Below are 6,674 nucleotides of genomic sequence, written 5' to 3' on the forward strand. Positions count from 1 at the left end.
TCAAATCTTTCTCCTCTGTTTTCTGTTTTCAATTATCACAGTAAACCTGGCTAACGCTAGGCAGCAATATCCATACTACTATCTGAGTGCTGTGCTGCCTTGAAATTTCCTCTGCCAGATTAATTACTCCATCGCTTTTAAATTTGGCCTCATTTACTCTCAGGACATGAGCAAAATATAGAAAAGCACTTTGCTGGAATGTAACATGTGACCTCTAGTTCAATACCCAATTGAGTCCTTGTTTCCTTCTGAAAACTCATGAGAATAGTCTCTACTGTCCACATTCCTATTAGCATTCTGGTCCTCTGAGCTCTATCAAAATCACCTTGTATTAGTCAGCATTCTCTAGAGGAACAGAATCAACAGGAAGTAAAATTATAAAAAGGGGATTTATTAGGTTTGGTTTACACGACCAGAAGCTGGATAGTCCACAATGGCCATCTGCAGGCTGGAGAGCTGGAAGAACCAGTAGCTGTGCAGTCCAAGAGGCTGAAGCCCGAGAAGAAGAGGGATCAAAGGTGCTACTCTAGTCTGAGACCAAAGGCTCTGGGAGAATCACTGACAGAGTCTGCTTTGGAAGACTGAAGAAGGGAGAGTCTGATATCCACAGATGATCACAGTAGCAATCAAAAACCCATTCAAGAAGAATCAAGCCTGCATCTGTTGCTGCTCCCTTATTCTTCCAACTTTTATTCTATCTAAGCCATCATCCTGTTGGTCATTGCTGCCCATGCTTAGGGAAGGTCTCCATTTCAGCTGGCTATCCCACATGCCAATCATTCCTAGACACACTGACATACCCATAATCCTTGGCATCTCTTAATCCAATCAAGTTGACAATTCAAATTAACCATTACACATCTTTTAAGTGCTGTTTACAACATCCTAAGACTTCTCCAGCCTGCCTCTCCAAATTTCTCCTGTAAACCAGTTTCAAAGTCTTCTGAACCATATAGTCAGGTATGATCACAGCAACAATCCCACTTCTTAGTATCAACTTTTGTGTTAATCACCTGCACATCACTGTGACCAAAATATCCAACAAGAACAACTTAGAGGAGTAAAAGTTTATTTTGGGTTCATGGTTTCAGAGGTTCAGTATATAGTTGTTCAGCTCCATTGCTCTGGTGGAAGGCATGGCAGAGGAAATTTGCACTGGTCAGAGCAGCCAGGAAGGAGAGAAGGAGAGAAGTTAAAAAGGCCGGGGAGAGATAGATATTGATTTGAATTAATCAAATGGATTAATTCACTCATTAAATGACGGCTGTCAAAATCTAATAATTTCACCTCTGAACATTAACACAAGTGCTTTTGGGTGACACCTCATATCCAAACCATTATAACCCCCTTCATGATGCATGGCATCTAATAGGGTGGAGCAGTTATACTGAGTGCTCAGTGTTGGCTTCTGCTATTGGCACTCAGCAATGGTGGAAGTAGGATCAAGTTTTTTGATGGGAAATCCAAGTCTCTATGACCTCCATCCCTGCTCTCATGGCCCCATTGTTTATGAGCCCATTGGGAAAATACTGTGTCTGGATAAATAGTCCAACTGATATCCATGGAATAGTTCATCTCATTGACCTGATTATCTGTCTCTCCTTCATTTGGTATATGTGGTAAGCATAATAATGGTCATCCCACAGATGTCCATGACCTAATCTTTGAGACCTGTGATTGGATTTCCTTACATAGAACAAGTGACTTTGCAGTGTAGTTAAGGATCTTGAGATAGGGAGATTGTCCTGGATTCATTCAGGCAAGCCCCGTATAGACACTAGCATCCTCATGCAAGGGAGGGAGGAGAGAGTCAGAGAAGAAATGTGATGTTTGAAGCAGAGGTCAGAGTGATGTGATTGCTGACTTTGAAGATGAAAGGAGACCATGATTCTAAAAGCTGAAAAGGGCAAGAGCATGAATTCTCTGATGGCCTCCAGAAAGGAATGCAGTCTTTGACTGGCACCTTGATTTTAGTTCAGTGTGACCCATTTCAGACTTTTGACCTTTAGAATTGAACTTCTTAAATCTGCACATTCATATCTTTTAACAGATTTGGGGGGGGGTTGATGTTTCATTTTTATTTCATTTTCCTGTTCCATTTTTAATTTCTTCTCCTTTGGGAACCCCAGTAGTATGTCAGACCTTTCAAAAATTGTTCCATGTGTCCTTGAAGCTCTGATAATTTTTTCCTGTCTTTCCCCCTTACTCTTCATCTTGTTCGATTTCCTCAAATTCACTGATACTTTACTCCCTCATCTCATTCTACAAATAAGCCATACAGTGAACTTTAAAAAATTTCAGATACTAAACTTTTCAGATATACATTTTTTTGTTTCTCTGCTATATTGCTGATCTTTATATTTATTTGGAGCAGATTTTCATTGATCCATTTGAGCATCCTTATAATGAATACCTTTGAGTGCTTGCCTGATAATTCCAACGTCTGGTTCTTCTCTGGATAAACCTCCAGTTAATTTTCTTTTCCTTTGAGAATGGGTCTTTTTTTCTGGTTCTTTGTACATCAATTAATTTTGAATTGTATCCCAGATGTTTTGGACACTATGTTGTGGGGGCTCTGGATTTTGATATATTGTTCCAAATGGTATTGATGTTTCATTTTTATCAAGCAATTAACTTGCAAGAGTCATACTTACACTCTGCCTTGCCTGTGGAGAGTGGCAATTCAGAGATCCATTCAGACTGCCTCCAAGCTGCCCTGCACATATTTCAGGGGAACCAGAGACTTAAGCAGTCTATGCACAGATTTGGGTTTTTTTCTCCCTCTTCCACTTTTTCTTCCTCTTTCTTCTCTCTCTCTCTCTGTATGTGTGTCCTCTACATTCTTTGGCAGTCCTGGTTTCCCTGATCTCTTGCCTTTGGTTCTTTCAGTGAGAATAATGATATACTTCTCCATTGGAGCTGCTGCTGCTCAGGACCACCATGACAATGCTGCCACACCCAGGAGACAGGAAGCTCAACCCGTCTGCCCCTGTCTGCAGCCTTCATTCACTCTTCAGAGCCTCCAGGTAGTGGTTGACTTTTTATTTATTAATTTTGAATTGTATCCCAGATGTTTTGGACACTATTAAAAAAATTAAAATTTTTTTCATCAAAGTTTTTAACTGTCATTTATAGAAGGATTGGGTTGTTAAATGCTTTACTCTTTCATACTAGAAGCAGAAATGATGATGTTTTATTTTTAATGTGCTTATTCATGATTGCTAATTTTTCAGATTTTGGCATCTATATGTACATTTGGGATTAATATAAATATTGTGTGCATATTTCTTACCAGGTTTTGATACAATATTAAAATATATGCTTCATAATAACAACTGGAAAAAATTCCTTTTTTTCCTGAGGCTCTGGTAGTAGGATCACTTGCTCTTTGAAACTTGGTTATAATGTCTCTGTTACACACTCTAGGCTGTCACTATTTTTAAGAGGTAGTGCTATTTTACTACTTTATTTATTTGGAAATCATTTTATTTTGATTTTCTATCACTTGTGAGGTAAATTATGGTAACTTAAGAATTCTTCAAAAATTATTCATTTCTCTTAGGCTTAAAAGCTACTTGCACAGATTTTTGCAAATAACTTCTTATATTAAAATTGTTTATGAAGCTCTTTCATCTTCATTATTTTCTAGACCTTTCTTTTGTAGAAAAGCTTTAAAACTTTTTCATTAATGCATTATAATTATTCATAATAGTGGGATTCATTGTTTCATATTCATACATGTATACAACGTAATCTCGTTGATCTTATTTGTGGGAAGGTTTTAACAATAAGTTCATTTAGTTTAACAAATGTAGTTCTGTCAGTATAAATATTATTTATTACTTCTTTGTTGAGATTTGGTAGTTTATATCTTTCAAAGATTGTCCATTATATCTATGTTGTTCAATTTATTGACATTAATATTATTCCCAATATTTCTGTGTTTTCCTTTTAATATCCATAGAAGCCTTAGTCATATGATTTCTCATTACAGATACTGGTAATTTATGTCATCTCTATTTCTTATTTCATCTCAATTAACTAAAGCTTTATCAAAATTTTACTATCAAAAGAGCCACTTTTCAGCTTCATGATTTTCTTAATTGCTTTTCTGATTTCTATTTCATTATATTCTCCATTATTATCTTTATTCTTCTTACATTTGGTTGACTTTACTTTTCTGGCTTCTTCCCTTTTTTTTTTTTTTAATCACTTTATTTATTTATTTACTTTTATGTGGTGCTGAAGATCGAACCCAGGGCCTTGCATGTGTGAGGCAAGCGCTCTACTGCTGAGCCATAACCCCATCCTATATTCTTCTGGCTTCTTAAAGTGGAATATTAGGTCATTGATTTGAGACCTGCTCCCTTTACCAATGTAGGCATTTCATGCTAGAGATTATCCATAAGTAATGCTTTAGTATATCCATAGATTTTGCTATGTTATGTTTTTATTTTCATTCAATGAAAAATGCTTTACAGTTTCTCCCTTAATTTATTCTTTGACCTTGGATCATTAAGCTGTGCAGTATTTAGTTTCCAAATGCTAAGTGATTTTGTAGGTATTTTTGTAGTTTTTTGATTTCTAATCTGATTTCACTGTGGTCAAAGGAAAAAAATATTGTATGTTTGAATCCTCTTATATTTATTTTTAGGGCTCAGAATATGGTCTTTCTTGGTAAATTTTCTGTGCACATTTTTTTTTCTTTCTTTCTTTTTTTTTTTTTTTTGTGGTGCTGAGTATTAAACCCAGGGCCTTGTGCATGTGAAGCCACAATTTGTTTTATTAGTGGGATAGATAAAAATCATACCCCACCTCATGTGATACAATTGGTTTTGGTGCTAGCCCAGCCAGTGATGCATAACTGAAATGTATGAGACATTTCAGAAAAGTTGAGACAAGTATATATCGAGGGACAGGCTATGAAACAGTGATCTATCATCATCAAAAGACTCCAGGTAAGACAGAAATTGTTACTTTCTGAAAGGGAGACTAAAGAGACATGATATCTAATCACACAGTATTTTATGTGAATCCCATATAAAATCTGAAAAATTAGTTTCTAGACTAAACTATTTTATAATAAGTAACTTGATTGAAACTTAGTTCCCATTGACCAGCCTTCCCCTCCCATCCCTGCACCATTCCCTTGGTCCCCACCATTCCATTCTCAACTTCTATGAGGGCAACCTTTTCATATTTCACAAATGAGTGAGGTAATGTAGTACTTGTTTTTCTGTGCCTGGTTTATTGCACTTAAGATAATGATCTCCAGTTCCATTCATGTTGGATGACAGGATTTCATTATTTTTTGTCTGAATACTATTCCATTGTGTATAATCTAGGTTACAAACCCAATTGTAAATTCATATGAAAATAATTTGTTTCATTACCTCTATATTTTATAGTTTTATGGCAATGTTTATATGTTTAAAAATTCTGAAAAATTTATTTTATTGAAGAAAGACATTACTGAGGTAAGCAATCCTGAAGGTGAGGTGGTAGTAATAAAGTAGTAATAATTTCCTGACTTTGATGGCTATATTTGTTTATATTGGAGAAAAATCCTTGTTATAGGCAATACAGACCTACAAAAGTATTCAGTAGTCAAGATACTTATTGTTATCAACTGCATCTCAAGCAATTGAGAGAAAATATATTTGCTCCATGTGTAACTTTTTTGAAAACTTGAGATTGTTTCTAAAATTAAAAAAAATATTAAGGAAGAAATAGATAAACATTATCTACATAATCTATAGAGAAATCAATAGAAATAAATCCAGGGATTAGAATTAGCAACAAGAATTTAAAAACAATTTTAATAATACCTCTCCTTATCAGTTTTCCAAAATTGGTCAAAAACAGTAACTCCCAATCATTGAAAATTCAGCGACTCCCAATCAAGATAAATACAGAGAAAAATCACACTCAGATATTTGATAAGACAGACTTCTGAAACTAAAACTAGTTTTAATTTTAGTACAAATATTCTTTATATTCAGGAAAACAGTAAGAATTACAGGTGACTTCTCAGTATAAAAATGAAAGGGTAGAAAATAAAAGAATGACATCTTTAAGTACCTGAAAGAAATATATTACCCACTTTGGATTAAATATGTAATAAAGACAGTGTTCAGAAAGGAAGGCAGATAAAAGTGTATTTAGTTAAAAGCAGAGAAAAATTCTGAATGCATACCTGTTGTCCAAGAAATGCTAATGGAAGTTTTTCAAGGTGAAGGGAGATGCTACTGGAAAGAATTTGGATCTACAGGAAGGAGCAAAGTACATGCCGTGTAGGAAACATGGATAAAAATAACAATATATTTTTATTTTCTTAAATTGTTCAAAAGTTAGCTATACTGATGGGCACAGTGATGCATGCCTGTAATCCCAGTAGCTTGGCATGTTGAGGCAGGAGGATCATGAGTTCAAAGCCATCCTCAGCAACTTAGTGAGGCCCTGTCTCTAAATAAAATTTAAAAAAGGGCTGGGGGTGTGGTTAAGCAACCTGGATTCAATCCCAGGTACCAAAAAAAAAAAAAAAAAAATAACTTTTCAATGTAAAAATAGTAACATTACATTTTGAAGTTTGTAATTCATGTGGAAACATAATATTTAGCAGTAATAACATACAGGAAGGATTGTAGGTAAATGTGATCATGAATCCTCTGGAT

This window comes from Callospermophilus lateralis, chromosome 9, assembly GCF_048772815.1.
Source record: "Callospermophilus lateralis isolate mCalLat2 chromosome 9, mCalLat2.hap1, whole genome shotgun sequence".
NCBI classification, from domain to species: domain Eukaryota; kingdom Metazoa; phylum Chordata; class Mammalia; order Rodentia; family Sciuridae; genus Callospermophilus; species Callospermophilus lateralis.